This window comes from Podarcis melisellensis, assembly GCF_964234715.1.
Source record: "Podarcis melisellensis genome assembly, chromosome: 7".
Lineage (NCBI taxonomy): Eukaryota > Metazoa > Chordata > Lepidosauria > Squamata > Lacertidae > Podarcis > Podarcis melisellensis.
This window is the reverse complement of record NC_138539.1, coordinates 11,531,492-11,557,096: the sequence shown is the minus strand read 5'-3', so window position 1 is coordinate 11,557,096 and position 25,605 is coordinate 11,531,492.

Below are 25,605 nucleotides of genomic sequence, written 5' to 3'. Positions count from 1 at the left end.
TTAATTTGTGAAGCGGTGGAAAACATTGTTTGCTACAAAGAACCCAGAGAACCGCATTCTCTCCGGGCTCCTCCACACACCCTGTTTGCTTAGCATTCATCCTGATCCGCTCGCACAAAGCTCACACAGATGTTAGACGATGCCAGGTCTCTAGTGAGCGTTCATTCTGATTTTTCTTTCGGTAATACGACAATGAGCATTAATGCTGATTTGCTCGTGGGGCATTTATACATCTCCCCAACAATCATACGCTCATTCCACACCTCTCAGTGCCTTTCTCTTTCTCTTTCAAACTACAAAAGTCTTTTTTTATATAAAAAAGTGGATTAGTTGTTCCAGGGCAACAGAGCAGTTTAATCCACTTTCATTGAACAAACCTAAGTTTCTGGTATGGGCTTGAAACCTTCCTGCAAAGCAGTGACAGTCTGGAGACCCCCACTCTACCCTTCCCTGCTCAACCAGTTGAACTTACTGACATTCAATGAAGCTGAATAATGGTAGGAGTTCTGGGCAGCAAAATTTCAGAAGGATATCGACAAGCTAGAATGGATGCAGACAGTGCCGGATTTACGTATAAGCTAAATGAGCTATAGCTTAGGACCCCACTCTCTTGGGGGCCCCAAAAATTTAAAGAAAAAACAACCTGGATGTACATTTCCGAAATATAAGATAAAAAACAAATAAAATAAAACCTACATACAGCAATAGTGTTTTGTGTTGTGTAGGCTCCTATGATGTCTTTTGTTATGTGCAAATGGCTTTAGATACCTATTAGGTCCATAAATCACCATATAACATATATTCAACACAATAAACAGGGACAATTTGTTGTTGACAAATGACAGCTGGACATATTATAGGGCCTCATTACCTTCAGTAGCTTAGGGCCTCATCAAACCTAAATCCTGTCACGGCTAAAACTTGGCCGCTGTTTCTTTAATGCTAAAAGAAGTAACAGCCTACAATGACTCATGCAACATTTAACCAAATTGTACCTGTACATATAGAGTGGTCAGTGTTAGTGTTGGGTGTGGGTTGGTTGGATGGTAGAAAGCTGGCTGCGTTTGGTGTGTGTAAAAGCTGTCGGTCGTGGTTGAAGAAGAAGACTTTTTAAGAGTAAAAGCAGCAATACTCTGCAAGAATACTCTTTCTCAAAGACTCTTTTGTGCCAACTACGGTCTGAGGACTACTAAGACTCTTGAGAGTCCCATGGACTGCAAGAAGATCAAACCTTTCCATTCTGAAGGAAATCAGCCCTGGGTGCTCACTGGAAGGACAGATCCTGAAGCTGAGGCTCCAATACTTTGGCCACCTCATGAGAAGAGAAGACTCCCTGGAAAAGACCCTGATGTTGGGAAAGATGGAGGGCACAAGGAGAAGGGGACGACAGAGGAAGAGATGGTTGGACAGTGTTCTCGAAGCTACCAGCATGAGTTTGACCAAACTGCGGGAGGCAGTGGAAGACAGGAGTGCCTGGCATGCTCTGGTCCATCGGGTCACGAAGAGTCGGACACGACTAAATGACTAAACAACAACTACGAAGGTCTGAGGACTAGGCAAAGGAGTAAAAAGGAGGTCAGAACCCTTTTCCTTTTCAAACACTGACAAATCCGGCCCTGGATGCAGAGGAGGGCAACCAAGATGATTGAGGGTCTGGAATGGTTGAGGAAATTGGGTGAAGTCAACCAGCAATGGCTGCTGTGACCAGGAGGCGGGAGGAGAGGGACATTGCCCAGAGCTTTGCCGCTTACTTTCTTTTCTGCCATCCCTTCTCCCTCACCCCACCCGGCCTCCCATATCACCATCCTTGACTTGGCACCCCCAATATTTTCCTTAAGCTGGCGCCACCAACTTCAAGCATCTCATGTGAAATTGGACCAGCGCTTGGACAGGGCCTGAGAGCATCAAAGTGAAAAGCAAGATTGCTGAGCAGGCCACCTTTCTTCCACTCATCCATAAAATGGGAGCAGCTCGTAAGGGGGCCGCTGGCATTTCTTATCACCAAACCAATGGGCACCCTGGTGATTTATCAGCCTGTGAACACCTAGCCCTTAATTTCACATAAGTGAGGTTGGTTAATTGAAAAGCATTTCTCTCCCCGTGCAAAACCCAATGGATTACAGCTAATGGGGCACTGTGGAGCATTTGTTTCAAATAATATATGTTTATCTTCCTCCGTTGTTCTAAGCTCTTTAGAAAGGAAATTGCTTTTTGTTGTTGTTGGGAATTATTTTCCAATTAGCCAGCCCTGATTCTTAATCTCTGTGTGATTCCACTGGAACTACTGTGAATCTCCCCCCCCCCACTTAAAAAAAAGGAGAAAGTTTCAGGGCTGATCCATCAATCGCTCCAGACACACACAGCTTCTGTTCTTCTCCCAGGGGAAGGCGGTGTAGATAACCATCACAGCTTTCGCCAGGACATGCCAGATCCCGCAATAACACAAGCATTGCTATCGGGTTCGGCATGCTGTCCTAAATTGAATTTTAATGGCAGCAGATTTGTGGTTTTAATGGCACAGCATCTCTCCCCTGGCTGGAAGGAAAACAATCTTTCTGTTGTATTCAGGCACAGTGAATTAACTGTGTGCTGCGTGCTTCAGACTCCATCCTTTCTGCCTGCCCTCGGCCTGGGGAGAAACTGATGCAGGCCTGCGTCAAGAGCCCTGCCAGGGATTTGCACAGAACACCGTTAATAATAGAATCAAGTTAACCAACATGTGCAGCCTATGAATTCAGTTGTTAAGGCTCAACACACCACACCGCCTTGCGCCTGTAAACAGAGAATCTGCATTGGAGCTGGAGCTGGAATGAAGGTGACATACCCTCCAACATTCTGAAACAAAAGCCAGGAAGCCATTTTCTTGGACGCCATTTTTCCTTTTTTTTTTTATTGCAGTCATTTTGGTTGCCATGATTTCAGACCTTCCAAGTGCCCCTGTTTTCCAGGGACAGTCCTGGATTTACAGAAGCCATCCCAGTTTCTGATTTGATCAAGGGATGTTCTGCTTTTCCATAGGACGTCCCCATTTCCCTCAGATAAATGTTGGAGGGTAAAGGTAAAAAAAGGTGAAGGACTCTGGACCGATAAGTCCAGACAAAGGCGACTATGGGGTTGCGGTGCTCATCTTGCTTTCAGGCCGAGGGAGCTGGCGTTTGTCCACAGACATCTTTTTGGGTCATGTGGCCAGCATGACTTAACCACTTCTGGCACAACGGGGCACTGTGATGGAAACCAGAGCGCACGGAAACACCGTTTACCTTCCCACCACAGCAGTATGTATTTATCTATTTGCACTGGTGTGCTTTCGAACTGCTAGGCTGGCAAAAGCTGGGACAGAGCAATGGGAGCTCACTCCGTTGTGGGGATTCGAACTGCCGACCTTCTGATCAGAAAGCCCAAGAGGCTCAGTGCTTTAGAGCACAGCACCATCCATGTCCCAACTTGGAGAGTATGGAGTTATCCAACCCACAAGAGAAAGAGATAAGTAACTATACAACCTTTAAGGTAAAGGTAAAGGTAAAGGGACCCCTGACCATTAGGTCCAGTCATGACTGACTCTGGGGTTGTGGTGCTCATTTCGCTTTATTGGATGAGGGAGCCGGCGTACAGCTTCCGGGTCATGTGGCCAGCATGACAAAGCCGCTTCTGGCAAAGCAGAGCAGCACACGGAAACGCCGATTACCTTCCCGCTGGAGCGGTACCCATTTATCTACTTGCACTGGCATGCTTTCAAACTGCTAGGTTGGCAGGAGCTGGGACCAAGCAATTGGAGCTCACCCTGTTGCGGGGATTCGAACTGCCAACCTTCTGATCGGCAAGTCCTAGGCTCTGTGGTTTAACCCACAGTGCCACCCGCGTCCCATACAACCTTTAGAAGGCATCTAAAAGGCAGCCCTTTGTGGGGAAGTTTTTTTTTAAAAAATGTTTAACCTCAGATGGGCAGGGTATAAATAGGAAATAATACCAATACTAATGATGATGATAATTGAATAGGACGTCCCTATGTTCATCGGAGAAATATTGGAGGGTATGTGATCTCACACAATTTCACACTTTGATTCCCTCTTCCCAAAAAGTGGCACAGTGCCCCAAAGTGTGCTATGAAGGGGAGGAATTCACACTGTGGAATCGTGTAAGATCACAGCACTGCAGTTGTTCCCTTGCAATAAAAAATGGGATGTCCCAGTTTTTCCAGGACTCTTGCGTGGTATAAAGTGACTTGGGGGAGTTTGGGTTCTGGGTTTTAGGTGCTGTATGACCGACATGAAATCTCAAGGTTTGCTTGGCTCCCTCTAGGTGACTGGTAAAGGGCCTGAATCTCCAGGTGAGTAAGAGTGCCTTTCATTTTTTTTTTAAATAAATTTTTATTCATTTTCCAAACACATAATAAAAAACAAACAAAGCACAAAACAAAAACATACAAACACTTAAACATGTATAATTTCATAATCTTATTTTCGTGCACCTTCTTTCCCCTGACTTCCCCATACCTCCCTTTCACTGCATCCTTGTTTTACATTTCTTTAGCAACTCCTCCAGTCAATTAACTATTTAATTCCCTTTCATTAAATTTTCTTTAACTTATTAGTTACAGCTGTAATTCTCTATTTCTTATTCCTTGACATCTTAACACTCCTCAACTTTACAACAATTTTTAAGATATATATTAAATTTCTTCCAATCCTCTTCCACTGTCTCTTTCCCCTGGTCACGGATTCTGCCGGTCATCTCTGCCAGTCCCATGAAGTCGATCACCTTTGTCTGCCATTCTTCCAGAGTAGGTAGTTCTTGCGTCTTCCAATACTTTGCCCAAAGGATTCTTGCTGCTGTGGTGGCATACATAAAAAACGTCCTATCCTTCTTCAACACCAATTGGCCAACCATGCCCAGGAGAAAAGCCTCAGGTTTCTTAGGAAAGGTCCACTTAAGGACTTTCTTAATTTCATTATAGATCATTTCCCAAAAGTGGCACGGTGCCCCAAAGTGTGCTATGAAGGGGAGGAATTCACACTGTGGAATCGTGTAAGATCACAGCACTGCAGTTGTTCCCTTGCAATAAAAAATGGGATGTCCCAGTTTTTCCAGGACACTTGCGCGGTATAAAGTGACTTGGGGGAGTTTGGGTTCTGGGTTTTAGGTGCTGTATGACCGACATGAAATCTCAAGGTTTGCTTGGCTCCCTCTAGGTGACTGGTAAAGGGCCTGAATCTCCAGATGGGTAAGAGTGCCTTTCATAAGACAAAATGATAAAGAAGACTTTGCATGCAGCTTACAGGCTGGCTGCAAATGATAACACAGGTGAGCTAGGGAATCCATCCATCTCTCCTCCCCATCGCAACCCATCTCCAGGGGCCTGCCCCTAGGTCTCAGGTTTGGGCCCTGAAAACCTACTGGTAGGACTCATTAGTTGAATCCTGCTCCAGATTTTGCAAATAACAAATGTAATAAATATCCCCCAACAGTGGTGTATGAAGGGAGGGGGCTGTGCTGGGCTCTGGGGTAAACCCGAGCAACGCGGTCCAGTTCTGGTCCAGTCCTGAATCCAGGGATTCCACAAGGAGTCAGTCCGACAAGGTCAAGGCAGGAAACCAGGCTAGGGCAGGCACAGTATCTCAGACAGGTTCTAGCATACAGCAATGTAACTCCCGCAACCTGGGGCGGGGTCTGACAGCCTTTTGTCTCTGTCAGGGTAACGGCCGGTCCTGATCCCCCGGTGACTCACCTCCCTGTCTTGCCCAAAGGCGAGCACTCCTCCTGCGAGGACTCAGGTCTCTCCTTCTCTCAGACCTTAGTCTCTGCAGCTCAGGAGATGTCGGTGGGTTACTAGACCCAGAGGCCGCCTCAGCCAACTGGTAGTGGAGCAACTGTAAGTGATGGCCCAGCTAAGGCAACTAGGAAATCCCTGCATCTGGAGCCAGGGCAGGCTCAGGCCCCTGACTCAGCCCAGCTGGTGCTTGTTGCAGGGGAACCTGTGCAGACTGGAGCTCTTCAGAATCAGGCCCCAGACTTGGTCCAGATGTCGCCTGAGGCAAAGGATCTGGGGCGGACTGAGGCTCCTCTGGTTCTGAGTCCGAGCCTGAGTCCCAGGCCATCACAGGGGCGGAGGGGGTGGTATGCCTGGGTGTGTGTGTGTGACAAGATGGGCTGCTGCCCCCCCAGTTGTGGAGCAGTGAAGGGCATGCGTGCAGTCACTTTGGGCGCCACTCACACGGCGTCCATATGGGCTGTCGTGCATGCGCAGTCCGATCGGGCTGCTGGGCGGTTTGCCCCACCCCTTGGCATACCACCCTGGGTGACAGAGAAGGTTCCTCTGCCACTGATCCCCCAAACCATACACCCCCAAACAAAACCCACAACACACGGAACAGCTTAAGCCTTTCTCATCAATTCAGGCCTCACCGTTTTGTTGATTGCAAGTCAAAACTCCAGACTTTTTTTTCTTTTTTCAAAAAACTTTATTCCATTGCTATTACTTTGCAAAAGTTCTAGCGGCGGTTCATAGAATCATAGAGTTGGAAGAGACCACAAGGGCCATCGAGTCCAACCCCCCGCCAAGCAGGAAACACCATCAGAGCACTCCTGACATATGGTTGTCAAGCCTCTGCTTAAAGACCTCCAAAGAAGGAGACTCCACCACACTTCTTGGCAGCAAATTCCACTGTTGAACAGCTCTTACTGTCAGGAAGTTCTTCCTAATGTTTAGGTGGAATCTTCTTGTAGTTTGGATCCATTGCTCCGTGTCCGCTTCTCTGGAGCAGCAGAAAACAACCTTTCTCCCTCCTCTATGTGACATCCTTTTATATATTTGAACATGGCTATCATATCACCCCTTAACCTCCTCTTCTCCAGGCTAAACATGCCCAGCTCCCTTAGCCGTTCCTCATAAGGCATCGTTTCCAGGCCTTTGACCATTTTTGGTTGCCCTCCTCTGGACACGTTCCAGTTTGTCAGGTTCCTATAGAAAGCCCTGCCTTTCCCATGAGGCTGAATCACCGAAAGGAAACTTATAGGAGCCGTGGGGTATTTGGGAATGCGCTTCCAAACGACAGCTATCGAGTCATTGGAAGCCGTTTCCGGTGCAGGAACCGCAGCTGGGGAATGAGGACTCTTTTCCACACAGAAATAATGTGGGCAAAAAAAGAAAAGAAAAAGGGGAAAAGAAAGAGGATGACTCAGCACTTGGAACTCCTCCCTGCTCAGGATATCAAAGTCAAGGGAAAACTGAACTGGAGGGAGTCGGAACAGCTCTGTGGCATTTTGCCGCTTATGCAGATGGCAGAACGCAGGGAGGGACAAGGGACTTAGCTAAGGAACGGAAAAAGTCTTGGCTCCAGGCAACGGCTAAACCGAAATTACTGGGTTTTCTCTTTTCCTGAAACAAGAAAGAAAGAAGGTACCAGTTTCTTCTCATGTTTTAAAATGCATCATGGTGCCTCTCATCACACACCCATTTGTCCAGTCCTCCCAGCCAAAGGGTGGATCTAAATTGTGCCACGCAATCGTGTTAATATGGATTTCAAGGCCACATTCACACTTTGCATTTAAAGCAAGAGCACACCACTTTAAACAGTCATGGCTTCACAGAATGACAAAGCTGGAAGGGACCCCAAGCCCAATCCAGTCCAATAATATTATTATTATATTATTTATACCCTGCCCATCTGGCTGGGTTTCCCTAGCCGCTCTGTGCGGCTTCCAAATAAAGATTAAAAATACATTAAAACATCAGTCATTAAAAACTTCCCTAAACAGGGCTACCTTCAGATGTCTTCTAAATGTTAAATAGTTGTTTATTTCCTTGACATCTGATGGGAGGGTATTCTACAGGGTGGGTATCACCACTGAGAAGGCCCTCTGCCTGATTCCCGGTAACCTCACTTCTTGCAATGAGGGAACCACCAGAAGGCCCTTGGAGCTGAACCTCAGTGTCTGGGTTAGACGATGGGGGTGGAGATGCTCCTTTAGGTATACTGGACTGAGGCTGTTTAGGGCTTTAAAGGTCAGCACCAACACTTTGAATTTTGCTCGGAAATGTACTGGGAGCCAATGTGGTCTCGTCGGCTGCTCCCAGTTGCCAGTCTAGCTGCCACATTCTGGTCCAAGCCACTGCAATGCAGGAATCTTTTGTCCAATGCAGAGATTGAACCCATGGCCCTGAGATTAAGAGTCCTATGCTCCACCAACTGATCTATTCAGCAATGGGAGATGTAGTCTGTTCAAGGTTCTGAGAGTTGTTGTTGTTTAGTCGTTTAGTTGTGTTCGACTCTTCGTGACCCCATGGACCAGAGCACGCAAGGCACTCCTGTCTTCCACTGCCTCCCGCAGTTTGGTCAAACTCATGCTGATAGCTTTGAGAACACTGTCCAACCATCTTGTCCCCTTCTCCTTGTGCCCTCCGTCTTTTCCAGCAAGTCTTCTCTTCTCATGAGGTGGCCAAAGTCTTGGAGCCTCAGCTTCAGGATCTGTCCTTCCAGTGAGCACTCAGAGCTGATTCCTTAAGAATGGATAGGTTTGATCTTCTTGCAGTCCATGGGACTCTCAAGAGTCTCCTCCAACACCATAATTCAAAAGCATCAATTCTTCGGCGATCAGCCTTCTTTATGGTCCAGCTCTCACTACCATACATGTGAAAGGTTTTTATTTATTTTTTGCATAATTTTTTATTTGATTTTAAAACATCTAAACCTACAACACATCACAATTCAAAATCTGAATATCACGATTACTCTAAATCTCCTGACTTTCCCCCATCCCTTCCACGGGTCCGAATGGTAATATTTACAACTGCATATCAATACTGTCCAAGTTTTATCCTTCCAAATTATCCATAATTTCCATTACTTTACAAGTGTGGTTAAAATCTTGCTAATGTTTTAACCTGCTTACAATGTTCACATAAATAAATTGTAAACTTTCCCCATTCTTTTTTAAAGTTCTTGTCCTCTTCCTTTCTAAGCTTCCCAGTTAATTTTGCCATTTCAGCATAGTCCATCAACTTGGTTTGCCATTCTTCTGTGGTCAGGGTTATTCCTTCCTCTCTTCCATCTCTGGGCTAATAACATCCATGCAGCTGTTATCATATATATAAACAGTCTTTTCTGGTCCTTTGGTATCTTGGCACCTGTAATTCCTAATAAAAAGGCTACTGGTTTTTTTTTAACAAAACTTATTTTAAACATTTTTCTCATTTCATTACATATCATCTCCCAGATTTTTTATTACTTTACACATCAGAGGGTGCTGAGAGGTTTTTAGGCAGCCTCTGCTCCGCACCACGGAACTGCAATTTCCAGAGTTCTCTGAGAAGAGGAATTGCTTGTTAAATGACTCTGGTAATTCTAGCTCTGGAAGGGGAATAGGGGTCTCCTAACAACTCACAGCATCTGTAACAAACTACGACTCCCATGAGTCATGAAGAAGAAGAGTTTGGATTTGATATCCCGCTTTATCACTACCCTAAGGAGTCTCAAAGCAGCCAACAATCTCCTTTCCCTTCCTCCCCCACAACAAACACTCTGTGAGGTGAGTGAGGCTGAGAGAGACTTCAGAGAAGTGTGACTGGCCCAGGGTTACCCAGCAGCTGCATGTGGAGGAGCGGGGAAGCGAACCCGGTTCCCCAGATGATGAGTCTACCATTCTTAACCACTACACTGGCTCATCATGACTGTTTATAGTGGCATCATGGTGCTCCAAATGAATGGTGTGAATGTGGCCTTCCACCTGGAAGTCACAAGTAAGGAACAAAATGTAAGGAAGGACACAGGATGACACCAGATGCCAAGAAGACCTTGCTATCCAAGCAAGGCTCAGCTGGTAACCTTTTATCCTCCTCATTAGGCGTCTTCCAACTACTCTCAGCACCATTAAGGTTCTCCCTCCTCTGCTTTAGCCTCACAAGAACCCTGTGAGGTAGATCTGGAGATAGGGAGAGATTACAGACTGAGAGTGACTGGCTGAAGGTCATGCAGTGAGCTTCATGGCTAAGCAGGGCTTTGAACCCTGGTCTCACAGGTTCTAGTCCAACACTCTAACTGCTGCACCATACTGGCTCTCCAAAAAAGCAAGATTCCAGTCTTGATGGTTATAATCAATGGGAAGTAGCCTTTGGCCTATCTAGTTCAATGTTGTCCAGAGTGATGGTAGTGGCTCTCCGGGATTTCAGACATGGGTTTCTCCCAGCCCTGCATGGAAATGCTGAGGATTAAACATGGGACCTTCTGCATGCAAGGGAGACGCTCTACACTGAGCTATGAGTATATAACTGGTCTGAATTTGCAGTACAGTCGTACCTTGGTTTTCGAACAGATTAGTTCTATAAGTTTTGGTTCCCGAACACCGCAAACCTAGAAGTGACTGTTCCAGTTCGTGAACTATTTTTTGAAGCCAAATGTCTGATGGATGGGGCTTCCACGGCTTCCAATTGGCTGCAGGAACTTCCTGCAGCCAATCAGAAGCTGCACTTTGGTTTCTGAACCAGTGCACAGAAACGCCATTTACCTTCCCGCCAGAGTAGTACCTATTTATCTACTTTGGCGTGCTTTCAAACTGCTAGGTGGGCAGGAGCAGAGACCGAGCAACGGGAGCTCACCCTGTCACGGGGATTCGAACTACCGACCTTCCAATCAGCAAGCCCAGAGGCTCAGTGGTTTAGACCACAGCGCCACCCGCGTCCCTTCTCCTACATAGCTAGGTGAAAATTTGATTCAGTTTCCATTGAAGACTCATACAGTGGTACCTTGGGTTACATATGCTTCAGGTTACAGACGCCACTAACCCAGAAATAGTACCTCGGGTTAAGAACTTTGCTTCAGGATGAGAACAGAAATCATGCTCTTGCGGCGCGGCGGCAGCGGGAGGCCCCATTAGCTAAAGTGGTATTCAGGTTGAGGACAGTTTCAGGTTATGATCGGACCTCCGGAACGAATTAAATACCTAACTGGAGGTACCATTGTACTTTCCAGAACAGTATATGTACCAAGATGCTGCCATTCTTTGAAACTCACCCTTCTCTGAATTTCACAGTGCAAAATTCTCCTTGGCTCTGGGGTCACTTAACTCATACCCTCTAACATTTCTCCAATGAAAATGGGTGTCCTAAGGAAAGCAGGACCTTCTGGGATTGAACCCAGGACGGCTTCTGTAAATTCAGGACTGTCCTTGGAAAACAGAGACACTTGTGGGGCTGCACCAACCGTATGGGGTCAGTTTGCTGCTGGTGGTTTTGGTTCCTTCAGATTTTTAAACGCTTGCAGGTAACGAGAGTGTAATGGTTCCAGGGGTTGCTCGTGCATAAATCGGCGCCACACCTGGCTGGGTTACCTGGGTGAACCCTTTCTGTCCGGACAGCCACTCACCCATGGCTGTCTCAATCGCTGGCAGAATCCATCAGTGGGCATTTCTTGAACTTCTTCCAGCAAAGAAGCTCTTTGACGCCCAGTCGCCACCTACTCTCCCTGCGCGGAAGCCTTCTGCGCAGGGAGGGTGTGGGCAGCAGAGGACCCGTGCTCTCCCCGCTGGTCTCCGGCGAGGAGTCATGGAGCCACCTCACCGATTCCCCCATCTGCCCCCCTTCTCCACTGGTGCTATGCTGAATTCCTTCCCCAGAAGATGGGCTGCTTCTCTCCCTCCCGGGACGCTCTCCTGAACCCCTCTGGAGCCCTCCCTCTCCCTCTGGCTCCGATGGCAGTTCCCTGACAGAGAGCGGTGAGGAAGTTTCCATCCTTTCGCAGCTGAGCAACTGTACCCCGCAGCTGGTAATTTGCTTTATGATAGATCCCCATAAGCTGTTATTATGCGACGAGGAAGCAGCCGAAGGACAAGGACAGCCAGGGAGTAAATGGAGTAAGCAGCCCACGCAGGGAGAAAGAGGAAGCCGGCTTGGAACGAGACCAAGCGCAACCGAGCAGGAGGAGAGAAAAGGCAAAACGTTGTGATTTAATATGCCAACTGTTCTTAAGCAAATTAGAGGCAATATTTTACTCTCTCTTTCTCGTCATTCGTTTTATTTTATTTTAAGAAAATACCAGCTGATAGCACTTGAAACTGCAATGGCTTCTTCCCAAAGAATCCTGGGAGTTGTAGTTTGTCACAGAGCACCCATTCCAGAGTTCCCTGGGAAGAGATGTTGACTTTTAAACCACAGTGGGAACTGCAGTTCTAGGAAAGGAATAGGGACCTCTTAACAATTCTCAGCTCCTTCATGGATCACTGCCTTGTCGTGCGAAGGGGCTTGGATAACTCAGAAAAGCTATGAGCTATGCTGCGCAGGGCCACCCAAGATGGACAGGTCATAGGGGAGAGTTTTGACTAAATGTGATCCACCTGGAGCAGGAACTGGCAAGCCACTCCAGTAAATATGGTCTGAAGCTCAACATCCAAAAACTAAGATCATGGCCACTGGTCCCATCACCTCCTGGCAAATAGAAGGGGAAGAAATGGAGGCAGTGAGAGATTTTACTTTCTTGGGCTCCATGATCACTGCAGATGGTGGCAGCAGTCACGAAATTGAAAGACGCCTGCTTCTTGGGAGAAAAGCAATGACAAAGCTAGACAGCATCTTAAAAAGCAGAGACATCACCTTGCCAACAAACGTCCGTATAGTAAAAGCTATGGTTTTCCCAGTAGTGATGTATGGAGAAGAGAAGACTCCCTGGAAGAGAAGACTCATGAGAAGAGAAGACTCCCTGGAAAAGACCCTGATGTTGGGAAAGATGGAGGGCACAAGGAGAAGGGGATGATAGAAAATGAGATGGTTGGACAGTGTTCTCGGGAGGCAGTGGAAGAGAGGAGTGCCTGGCGTGCTCTGGTCCATGGGGTCACGAAGAGTCAGACACGACTAAACGACTAAACAACAACAACAAAACTACAACTCCCTGGAAGCATGACTGCTTAAATGCATTTTAAATGTACTTATAGTGTGAATGTGGCTTCAATCTACTTTTCTCCTTGTCCCTTCTGAGATATACAAAGGGAAAACTGAGGCTCAGAAGGTGGAAGATGACAGGCAGGACCACCTCCTGGGCCGGTTGAAGGCGGCAGGCAGGTGAGGGCTGGCTGAAGGCAGACTGAGGTTGGCAGGGATGTGCCTCTCTCAACCCAACAGACCCGCCTCCCCTGCTTTTGGAGAAGTGCCATTGGTTCATTGGAAGTAATGGGCACATGCTTCCATCACTCTCCCACTGAAATGAAGGAGACTTCAGCAAAAGGAGGTTGGCTGATGTATAATGGGGATGGAGGAAGGGGAGAGATTCTGCTATTTAAGGTATTCAGCAGCTGGTAAGTGTGCCTGTGTGAGCATTTGCTGATTAATCCTTCAAAGCTAGAAGTTAGGACAGGCTTTTTTTGTAAGCACTCATCTGCCTGGCATCTTCGGACACTTAATCCATAAATTACAATCGCATGCTTGTAGCCAAACTGCATCCTTTAAAGTGTCCCCTCCTGCAAGGCACAAGAGCACAGCTTCGCTTATCTTCCGGGTCATCTGCGTTTTGCTAATTTTATCCTTTGAAAAGGAGAGATGGACCTGGAAGGGGGCGCTTCAAAGGAAGGAATCTAGTTAGACTCGATCCTGCATTTTAATCACCCCATTTCCAGCTCACAGAACAAGCCTCTGTGTTTTGCCCTTGGAAATTCTTGCTGTGCTGTTTGCAAAATGCAGTGTGTGTGTGTGTGTGTGTGTGTGTGTGTGTGTATCTTGAGAAAATTGCAGGCTGTGGACAAATGCTCTAGGGCCTTGTCGAGGCTGAAGGCTAGCCAAAAATAAATAAATAGCTGCTTCCTAGCAAGACCTTTTCAGATAGTGGCATTTTGCGGCTTCCCACTTCCACGGGCAGTAGGAGCTTAGAAGTTCCAGGGGCCGTCTTCAACACAGTCATTTCCTTGTGATGAGAGAGCACTGGAGCCTTTTGGTGCTGCTGTAACATCTGCTAGTTTACAAATGTGCAAACCGAGCAGGAGCTAAGCTGGAAGGTCCATATACCTGCATGTGTTTTGTGATTTAGCAGTATATAAATAAGGGACGCGGGTGGCACTGTGGGTTAAACCACAGAGCCTAGGACTTGCCGATCAGAAGGTCGGCGGTTCGAATCCTGCCCACCTAGCAGTTCTAAAGCACGTCAAAGTGCAAGTAGATAAATAGGTACCGCTCCGGTGGGAAAGTAAACAGCGTTTCCATGCGCTGCTCTGGTTCGTCAGAAGCGGCTTAGTCATGCTGGCCACATGACCTGGAAGCTGTACGCCGGCTCCCTCGGCCAATAAAGCAAGATGAGCACCGCAACCCCAGAGTCAGCCATGACTGAACCTAATGGTCAGGGGTCCCTTTACCTTTAGTATATAAATACCTTTATAAATAAATAAGCAAAGCACCTTCCAGCATCCCCAGATCAGCTACAGAGGGTTTGTGTGTGTGTGGATCCAGAACATATTTAGGGTGTGCAGGAGGAGATGGTCCCATTGCACAAGGAGAAATCATAGAATTGTAGAATTGGAAGGGATTCCTAGTCTAACCTCCTGCAATGCAGGACTCTCAACGAAAGCATCCCTGACAGATGGCCATCCGATCTATGCTTAAAAACCTTCAATGAAAGAGAACCTGCCACTTAACTAAGGGAGTTTATTTATTTCAATTCAGTTCTTTATTTCAAATATTTCTGACTCATCTCTCCACCACAAGGTTGCCCGAGCTGACTAATAACAATGATGATGATGATAATAATGATAATAATAAAATAAATTATTTATACCCCACCCTCCCCAGCCAAGGCCAGGTTCAGGGCGGCTAACAACCAATAATAAAAACAAGTTGAATGAATACAACTTAAAAAACAAGATTAAAATACAACATTACAACGCAGCCTCTTCACAGGAGGAGAAAGGAAAAAAGAAAGAGGGGGAGGGAATCAAATTGACTCCAAGCCAAAGGCCAGGCGGAACAACTCTGTCTTATAGGCCCTGCAGAAAGAAATCAGATCCTGCAGGGCCCTGGTCTTATGAGACAGAGCGTTCCACCAGGCCGGAGCCAGTGTTGAAAAGGCCCTGGCTCTGGTTGAGGCTAATCTGACTTCCTTAGGGCCCGGGACCTCTAGGGTGTTGCTATTTATGGACCTTAAGGTCCTCTGTGGGGCATACTGGGAGAGGTGGTCCCATAGGTACGAGGGTCCTATAATGGTCTCATTTTGCCAAATCTCTAGTTTTTCAGTTTTTGGCAGGTATTGCTCCCAAGCTCTCCAACGCAGAGTCACAACCATATTGTCTGGAAACCTGAAAGGAATATGAGATTCTAAAAATAAAAGAGGGGAGTTCTGGATACAGAGCCATGTCCTACGCTGTTTCTTTGCTGCAATGGAATCATAGCCTAGAGACACCCCATAGCCCAGGAAGGAGAAAGCGAGGTGCTATGCGCTACCTTCCCAGCTATTAAACATGAAAGCAAGAAGTCTCTGTTTCGTTTGGCAGCAGTGACCAGAACAGCTAGTAACTCATTGACTGGCAGGCTTAACTGGGTTGGCAGCCCGACTGCTCAAATTCTACACACGAGCAGCAAATAAATCCTAGGGCCAAGTCTGGCATGCTCTCAAAACTCAGGGGGGGGGGTGGTGGTGGTGGTAAATTCTTGACCAAGTCATTTTCTCCCAGAGTATCCTTTCAGCAGCTGGATGGGGGATCTAAGAGGCTTGGGAGGCTATTCTGAGCTTGACAGACACCCAGAGCAAAAGGCTGCAGCACACCAGAGGGGTTTGCAAAGCCCGGGTTTATTATCTCCTTTCCTTTTCCTGCTTCCAGAGCCCGGTCATATGCACAGAAATGAACGTGCCCTAAGGCAAAATTTATCTTCCCTATCCAAGGGTGCTTCCAGACTATTTTGTGGGTGGGATTTGATTGTACGCCAGCAAGTTCGACTTGCAAAATTCAAGTTTCATTTGGCAACTGTGCACAACAAACCTGCTTCCCCCCACTGCAATAATAATAATAATAATCAGAATTTTTGCTGTAAAAAAATGATGGGGACATGCTCTGGAAAAGGTGCAATAGCAATTGCTTGATTATTATTACCTATTTTATTATTTGTTTATTATTATTATTTATTAAATTTGATGCAACATTGCATGACCTCCCCACAAACAAATCAAAATGAATGCACAATAAGTAGTTGACATCATCTAATTTCCCCCAAAACTAGCAGATCAGGAAGACTCCTCAACCAGGTCATCTGGAAATGAGCTAAGCCTGATATTGCACAATTCACTTTGTCCCGCCAACTCTGCACTACAAAGATGTCTGCAGTCATGACATGAAGGCTGGCAACATCAACTATGCTGTGTGGGAATCCTTTGCAAATGACTGCAGTGCCTGGTCATGCATCCATTGCAGTGACCAGAAGAGGGCGATTCACAGAGTGGGCGCCACTACCAAGAAGGCCCTGTTCCCTGTAACCTCACTTCTTGCAGTGAGGGAGCCACCAAAAGGCCCTTCAGATATACAGGAGGACCGAAGCCATTTAGGGCTTCAAAGATCAGACCAACACTCTGAATTGTGCTCAGATACGTACTGGGAGCCAGTGAAGATCCATTAGGACCGGTGTTTTATGGTCCCAGTCGCCAGTCTGGCATCTGCATTCTGGATTAGTTGTAGTTTCTGACTTCAAAGGTAGCCCCACGTAGAGAGTGTGGACCTGACATCCCTTTCAAGTAGAAAGGGATACTTTACTGTTTCTTCCAGTCAAAACTCACGCCAACCAGACCCACAAGGAGAAATCCCTTATCTGAAAATAACCACCTGCCTCTGACTATGGCTAATTTTTGAATGGCAAAGCAGAGCGATAAATCCCAAAGAAGGACATGCATGCATGATGGGAGACTTCCAGCCTTTTGAATAATGAGCAGATTATTTAGGATAGATGCATCTCAATAATAGATGTGTCTAATACAGCCTAAAGGACAGAGCGGGCATCCGGGCAATATTCTATCCTGCCTGAATTTAAAGCACCACTTAGAACCATAGAGAGCCCATTACAAGTCTTTCTCTGGCTTCCGGCCAATGCCTTTCCTCTGCTGCTGTTCTCGATGTAGTTACCTCTAAGCGTACGCAAGGGAGAACGAAAATGGGATGAGCGCTAAGAGCAGGGGCAACCCCCTACAGAAATAATGGTTCACGCAAAGGGGACTTCTATACACTCCAAACATCCGAGCACGGATATTATGCTACAACTGAATCAACTTCAGTTAATTCCATTGCATGCAGGTTGTACATTGACAATCAAGGTATTATTATTATTAACTGAAACACAAACTGCACTCATTGACATCTGTGTTTGCTGCAAGATGCTTTAGCATTTATGCGCACACATTTACCAGCCAAATTCACCCACTCATCTACTCAAAGGTTTACTTCATCCCCTCCGACATTTCTCTGATGAAAATAGGGACCACCCTCTTCTACGTCGGGGAAGCTTCTCCTGCATTCGATCTCAGCGCACACATAAACGTCACATATGCATTGACATTGGTCACCTAGTGACCTCTCCTCCAAACCTACCTCACAGGGTCATTGTAAAGAAAACATGTTTGAGGGAAGGGATCATGCGCAACACCTCCCACAGATAAATGGAATGAAGTAAATGTTTAGCAGGAAGCTTCCTTGAATCCCTGTCAGGGAAAAAGGAGAGACACAACCACAACAATGGAAACTATGAGAATGACCAGGAATATACCAGAGACTGAGAGTAAATCCTATTGAACTCAGTGGGACATAGTTCTGAGTAAAGATACTTAGGATCCCAGTGTAAGTTGATCCAGTTACCTCGGTCACAGTGTAAGTTGATCCAGTTGATCCAGTTACCTGGGAGCAAGCTCCATTGAATACCGTGGAACTTACTTAAGAGTATACAGTGTAACTCGAAGGACAGGTCGTGAAGCTGAGGCTCCAATACTTTGGCCACCTCATGAGAAGAGAAGACTCCCTGGAAAAGACCCTGATGTTGGGAAAGATGGAGGGCACAAGGAGAAGGGGACGGCAGAGGACGAGATGGTGGGACAGTGTTCTCGAAGCTACCAGCATGAGTCTGACCAAACTGCAGGAGGCAGTGGAAGACAGGAGTGCCTGGCGTGCTCTGGTCCATGGGGTCACGAAGAGTCGGACACGACTAAACGACTAAGCAACAACAACAGACAGTGTAAGGCTTCATTTGCAATAAAGGAATAAACACTCCACACACTTCCTAAGAAATGGCCGGCTGCGGAAGCATAGCAGCAAAAGAATTTAAAGTGGACTGGTGACCTTTCCCTTCAAAATTATAGAAAGGGCTTTGTATGTGAGCTTTACCATTTCCTACATTTGGCTCAGGTGTTTTATTTTCAGGATAAACAGGACTCTGTTTTTGCACCCACACAAACCATTATTAATCGCTATCTAAGACGTGGAGGAAAAAGGAAAAGTGGGGCATTCCAGGGTCAATTCAGAACCAGGACAGCTTCTGTAAGTCCAGGACTGTCCCTGGAAAATTGGGACACTTGGAGGGTATGTTATTTGTCTCAGAGGGAGCTACTAAGTGCAGTTTGATGCATCTGAATTGGCCAGGCTTGATATTCTCTTCTGAATGTTTTTCTCACTGATATGAAAGCACTGATGCCACCAGGACTGGAGTTTGGGGCGGAGGTCGAGGGCCCCATTCAGCAGAACGAACAGGAAGGTCCCCTGAGTGCAGATGGGCTGTGGAAGGGGTGAAATAAGTGAATAAGCCTGTTACCATTAAATGCCAAAGTTCAAATATCCATGGAATATCTGCACAGCTAGAACATATTTGGACAATATTCACTGTCTGTATGCACTGAGACCCCCCTCAGTTGGCTTGACAGACGATCAGGGATTAAACATGAGTCATTATGCCTGATAGCATAATGGGTCACGAAAACAAGATGTTTTCATGCATGGGGCTTAAATCATTTTCCGCGTTTCCTGTTTTGGCAACGTGGACGAGATGTGCTGCTTGCTTCCTGCCAGCTCGCTGGAGTTCACTGGTGCTCCCTAGTGGCTTGGCAATGGGAAATGCGCAAGAGGTCTTCCAGCATCTAACCTTCTTTGACCGACATGAAAAAGTGAAGCTGGCATCTCCCACCCATGTGTCTATGCTGCTTTGAGATGCGTTGCCAAACCACTTGCTCTGGGGTGGGACTGCTTTGGCAAATACAGGACGCAAATCCATCGTTCACGGTCCAGCCAGCCTTGCCTGGAAGGTCCTAAGAGGAGTTGGGACTGAGTTTAGAAGTTTATTCTCAAGCAAAACATCTCAGGAATTTTGTGGGAAGCCAAAAGAGTTTTGATAAGGTTTGCAAAATTCCTAAGGACTGGGCTAGAAGGCTTTGCAACAGCCTTAAATTGCGCCAAATTCTGCCCAAAGCAAAACTGGAGGTTCCCGCTTGAGCTAAACATCTGTGGAATTTTGAGGGAAATGTAAAGTCTCTTGATAAGGCCACCATAGTAAGTTAAAGGCTAAAGGTAAAGGACCCCTGGATGGTTAATCCAGACAAAGGTGACTATGGGGTTGCGGCACTCATCTCACTTTCAGGCTGAGGGAGTGGGCGTTTATCCACAGACAGATTTCCGGGTCATGTGGCCAGCATGACTAAACTGATTCTGGTGCAACGGGACACTGTGACGGAAGCCGGAGAGCACAGAAATGCCATTTACCTTCCCACTGCAGTGGTACCTATTTATCTACTTACACTGGTGTGCTTTTGAACTGCTAGGTTGGCAGGAGCCGGCACAGAGCAACTGGAGCTCACCCCGTCGTGGGGATTCGAACCACCAACCTTCTGATTGGCAAGCCCAAGAGGCTCAGTGGTTTAGACCACAACGCCACCCGCCACCGTAGTGCAGGGGTTGTGCTCATAGTTACAGAACAGAAAGTTGGGCACTTGAAAGCTGGCGTTCCCATCCTGACAACCATGTGAAATAATCTATCCGGAATGGTTTCCTTTGCCCAGCCATGGACATCTGGCTCTCCTGAGTTGTTCCAAATATACCCGCTGAGCCGCATCAGGAACTGAAGGCATTGTCCTTGTGTAGAATCATTCTTTGTCAGCTGTCAGAGGCAGGAAAATCAACGTGATAGATACATCCTCTGGCTCGGCTGAAAACTGTGAGTCACTTTAGTAATCCAGCTTAAAGTGATGGACGACTTTCCAGTTCTGCCGTAAGGCAGAGTTGGCTGACGCAGATACTTCCTTCTCGGAGAGCAGGGCTGGAATCTGCTACCCTATGTGATGCCCAATGATTCTATCCTGATAAAAACCGCTTGGACTCTGACATTAATGGAGTGGTGGGCTATACCACTAGGGCAGGGTTTCCCAAACTTGGGTCTCCATCTGTTTTTGGACTACAATCCCCATCATCCCTGACCATCAGGGATGATGGGAGTTGTAGTCCCCAAAAAACAGACCCAAATTTGGCAGACCCTGCTCTAAGGGAACCAAATAGAAGCCCATAGCAGATGCAAAGCAAGGAGAAGACTGCTGAATTAGGCCAATACGCCACATACTCCCAATGGCTTCAAATTACAAGGAAGGAGATTCCGGCTGAACATCAGGAAGAACTTTCTGACAAAAAGAGCTGTTCAGCAGTGGAATGGACTCCCTGTGGAGGTTGTGAGCTCTCTTTCCTTGGAGGTTTATAAGCAGTGGTTGGATGGCCACCTGTCATGGATGCTTCAGTTGAGAATCCTGCATTACAGGGGGCAGGATTAGGCCCTTAGGATCCCTTCCAACCCGACAATTCTATGATTATGATTTGTTCATATCTCACGTGGGTTCCATCATGGTGTCATGGAACCCACCAGTCAGAAAGCTGGACAAGAACTTTATTGCTTTTCCTCAAGAAGAGCAACAGGAAACTTTGTAGTGCCACCTAGTGTGCAAAAATATAATGACACTACCTGCCTAGAGTTAGCCGGTGCCTTGCCATCCAGACCTGAACCTCTTTAGGTGCCCCCATTCACCCCAAGCCTTGAGGCTATATCATATGTCCTGAGGCATGTTTTATAAAAACTGAAAAGCCCTCAAAGCTGTAACTTTTCCTTAGGGTGAGGCTGCTCTTTAATAAATGGAAATGACACCCTCTCGATGTATATGACTCTGCTTTTTAAATACGGTATATAAGGAGAAAGGAAGGAAAGAATCCTATTTATTGTTAGGGCAGGGTTTCCCAACCCTGGGTCTCCAGCTGTTTTTGGACTACAACTCCCATCATCCCTAGCTAGCAGGACCAGTGGTCAGGGATGATGGGATTTGTAGTTCAAAAACAGCTGGAGACCCAAGGTTGGGAAACACTGTGTTAGGGAATGGGTAGAGGATTCAACGTTCAGGAGACTAGGAAATAATTTTATTTTCTTTCTCCTGCAAGAACAGGGTCCTCTTGACTCCACCCAGATAAAATTAAGTCCAGTGTCACCTAGTGTCTAACTACAGAATGACACCACCTACACGTTTATTTATTTAATAATTATTTTTTACGGCGACCTTTCAGTTCACAAAATGAGCTCATGGCTATCGTATGGTGACTTGCAAGCAGCCACCCACTTCTCATAGATAAATATTGTAAAAATGTTTCCTGTTCCAACTTTCGTTAGTACTGACTGGTGTGCTGGTTGGCTATTCCCCTCCCCCACCTTTTAAAACCTGCTATGTGGTTTCTATCTTTAATTTATCTTTCTTTTGATATATCTGAACACTTTAGGACAAAAAAGTCCTCCTCTTTGAGCTTGGTGGCAGCAGCACCGGTAGAAGAAACTGGGACGTTCCCGGATCAAATCAGAAGCTGGGATGGCTTTTGTGATTTTGGGACTGTCCCTGGAAAATAGGGGCACTGAAGGATACAATAGCTGCCAAGACAACTGGTAGTTGCTTGACAACTCCCTGATCCTTTAATGTGTGTGTGTGTGTGTGTGTGTGTACACATTGTTGTGCCAAGTTACCCTAACTCAAGGTTTGACTTAGCGTATCATCTGACCCTATTGAGAGTGTATTGACTTATGGTCTGTGTGTGTGGTTTGGGAGCTGCACGGTCAGGGAAAAAACAATGCTGTCCAGGGTTGTAAAGATTGCAGAGAGAATAATTGGGTGCACTCTTCCCACCTTGGATCAAATCTATGCTTCCAGGTGCCATAAGAAAGCTGCAGAGATAGCGCAGGATAGTGCGCACCCCGGAAATGATCTCTTTCAGCTTCTGCCTTCTGGAAGAAGGTACTGGGTTATAAAGACAAGCACTAGCCACCTGAGAAACAGTTTCTATCCAAATGCGATTTTGGTTTTAAACGCAGTGTAAGGTAGTCTCTGGAAGGGATGCGGGTGGCGCTGTGGGTTAAACCACAGAGCCTAGGACTTGCCTATCAGAAGGTTGGTGGTTCGAATCCCCACGATGGGGTGAGCTCCCATTGCTCGGTCCCTGCTCCTTCCTACCTAGCAGTTCGAAAGCACGCCAGTGCAAGTAGATAAATAGGTACCGCTCCAGCAGGAAGGTAAACGGCGTTTCCGTGTGCTGCTCTGGTTTACCAGAAGCGGCTTATTCATGTTGGCCACATGAGCTGTACGCCGGCTCCCTTGGCCAATAAAGCGAGATGAGCGCCAAAACCTCAGAGTCTGTCACGACTGGACCTAATGGTCAGGGGTCCCTTTACCTTTTAAGGTAGTCTCTATGGGAGCATATTGTATTTAATTATGGGGTATCAGAGTTTTCAGGGGGTTAACTAGGCTGGGATAGCTGGGATAGCTGGCTTGTTGGTTTTTGAATGTCTGATGCAGATTTTTTCAATTTCGTTGTTCTGTATGGGACAATGACAATAAAGATTACCGTATCGTATTGAACCGTATCGACAAAGCTGTTTCTGGTGAACCCTCGCACCAGACCCTACCTGGGATCTGCCTTCTGCATCTTGCTTTGCCCGCATCTCGTGACTGCCCCTGCTCTTGTGCCTTGGCTCTCCACAATTATTCAGGTGGTGCTTCCCCCTTCGTGGGTGATCTCAGCGCCAAGGAAAGCCGAATTGTTGCACTTGAGGCTGTTGTTTCAAAGGCTGGAGCAGAGCCAGAGAAGGGAAAGAAATTGGCAGCCTTTCCCCCCATCGTAGCACATGATGGGGCTTTCGAACTGGTCATTGCCACCCAGAGAGACGGAGCTGGCAGGTTGGTACCACAGCACGCAGGCTGAATTACAGAACCAGGGCGAACAGAACTAGCGTGGAAAGTGATGGCGCGTAGACCACCTACATGCTTGCTGGACTGGAGAATGTTATGCTTCAGGCGCTCTGAAAGCTGCCTGGTTGCCATATGTCGGCTGAGTATTCCCTTCCACAGAACGGCCTAGGTAATCCAACAGCCTGGGCCCAGCTCATATTTCATCTCAGGCTGCTGCTGTGTTTATAAGAAACAGAACTAAAGCAATGACTCGATGTCGGAGGATGATAGATAGCTTTTTTTGCTGAAGGACCACGGAGGAAAATTCGGCTTCCTGGCAGGTGACTGCATCCTTTCGGCGATTTCCACGCTGGTAGTGAACCGAGAGAGCAGTCCTGTCTGACTTTTCCATTTAGGAAAGGGGTTGGGCGCACGCCAGCTCTTTCAAAACGCCTGCCCTCTGCGCAAAGAGCCCACAGCGCAAGGAAAGCATTTCCTAAAGCCCTTTAAAATGGAATATTGCTTGCAAGTACACGCTGTTCTCTGCAGCGAGCTTGTCTTTCAGAAGGGCATTCCTGGATCTCCACCAGGGGAGAGACAAAGCGAAATCTTTAGTTCGGGGGAAAAGCAACAACAAACCTCACCTTTAAAAAAGGAGAAGGGGCAAGTTCCGAACTGTCTGTGAGGGCAGCTGGCTAAATTATCTGCAAAAACAAACAAACCCCTCTAGCATTACAAGTTCCTTAAGGCACATATTCAGAGGCAGCTAAGTCCTAACAGCCAGAAGCAGGGATTTTAATTAACTCAGGGCCAAGCCACGTGGTTTGGAGAATCAAATGGTGCAGGTCAGCAAACTTTTTCAGCAGGGTTCTGGTCCACTGTCCCTCAGACCATGTGGAGGACCGGACTGTATTTTGGGAAAAAAAATAAAATGAACAAATTCCTATGCCCCACAAATAACCCAGAGATGCATTTTAAATAAAAGGACACATTCTACTCATGTAAAAACACACAGATTCCCAGTGTTATGTACTGAGGTTCTCACCTACAGGAGGATACTGTAGATAGTTTTCACCCAGGTCCACATATGCAAATAAGGGGTTGAAAGTGACGTTCAGTGATTGGATAGTTACAGAAAGTGGTTACAGTTGCATTGTACTGGAGCTCTATATAAGCAGGCTGGCTGAACCCTTCAGTTCAGTTCTGTTCTGGCCTGTGAATAAACAAGAGGTGTTTGAAGAATCGCTGTGTCGTCTGATATGTTCATCCACAACTTAACACCCAGACCGCCGCGGGCCGGATTTAGAAGGCGATTGGGCCGGATCCGGCCCCTGGGCCTTAGTTTGCCTACCCATGCTCTAGAAGTACATCACTTCAGACTACAGGTGTGGGTGCTGCATTTTTTAAACACCTCTCCATTGTTATCATTTTTAAAGCAAACTCTAGCACACAGGTGCTAGATTCACTCAGGACCCACAATCCTGTCATGGCCTGATCTAAGGTGGGTCGCAGTACTGGGGTTTCAACTTCGTATGCAATTTTGGGGTGAAAGTGGTTCACACGTCAGAAACGGCTGGAAACTTCTGCTCCAGCACATTAGAAAGTCAGTATGCCAGGGGGAAACCTCTTTCCTGAGCGTGATAGTTTTCCATGTGTGTAAACTTTTACAGTCGTGCCTTGGTTGTCGAATGCCTTGGTACTCATCCATTTTGGCTCCCAAATGCCACAAACCCGGAAGTGAGTGATCCGGTTTGTGAACGTTTTCTGGAATCTGGACATCCGACGTGGCTTCTGCGGCTTTCAGTTTAGTTCAGGAAGCTCCTGCAGCCAATCAGAAGCCGCGCCTCGGTTGTCGAACATTTTCGGAAGTCGAACGGACTTCCGGAATGGATTCCGTTCGACAACCAAGGCACGACTGTATTGATGTATTCCTTGGACAACATTCAAACATCCCTGCCTGTAACCAGCAATCTAAATCCAGCCAGCGAAGAACCATAATGTGCACATTAGGCAAGATTTCATAGACATGTGTGCAAATTAGGAAAAATGGGCAATTAAATGCTGATGAAGTTTCATGAGAAGCATTTTTTTAAAAAAATGCAAACTGATGTGGAAAACAGAACTTATGATTAGGTGGAGCATCTGCTTTGCATGCAGAAGGTCTCGGGTTCAACCCCTGGCATTTCTAGGTAGGGCTGGGGAATAGCTCCCTGAAACCCTGGAAGGCTGCTGCCAGCCAGTGTAGGCAATATGGAGCAAGGTGGAAGTCATAGTTGTTGTTGTTTAGTCGTTTAGTTGTGTCTGATTCTTCATGACCCCATGGACCAGGGCATGCCAGGCACTCCTGTCTTCCACTGCCTCCGCATTTTGGTCAAACTCAGGCTGGTAGCTTCGAGAACACTGTCCAACCATCTCGTCCTCTGTCGTCCCCTTCTCCTTG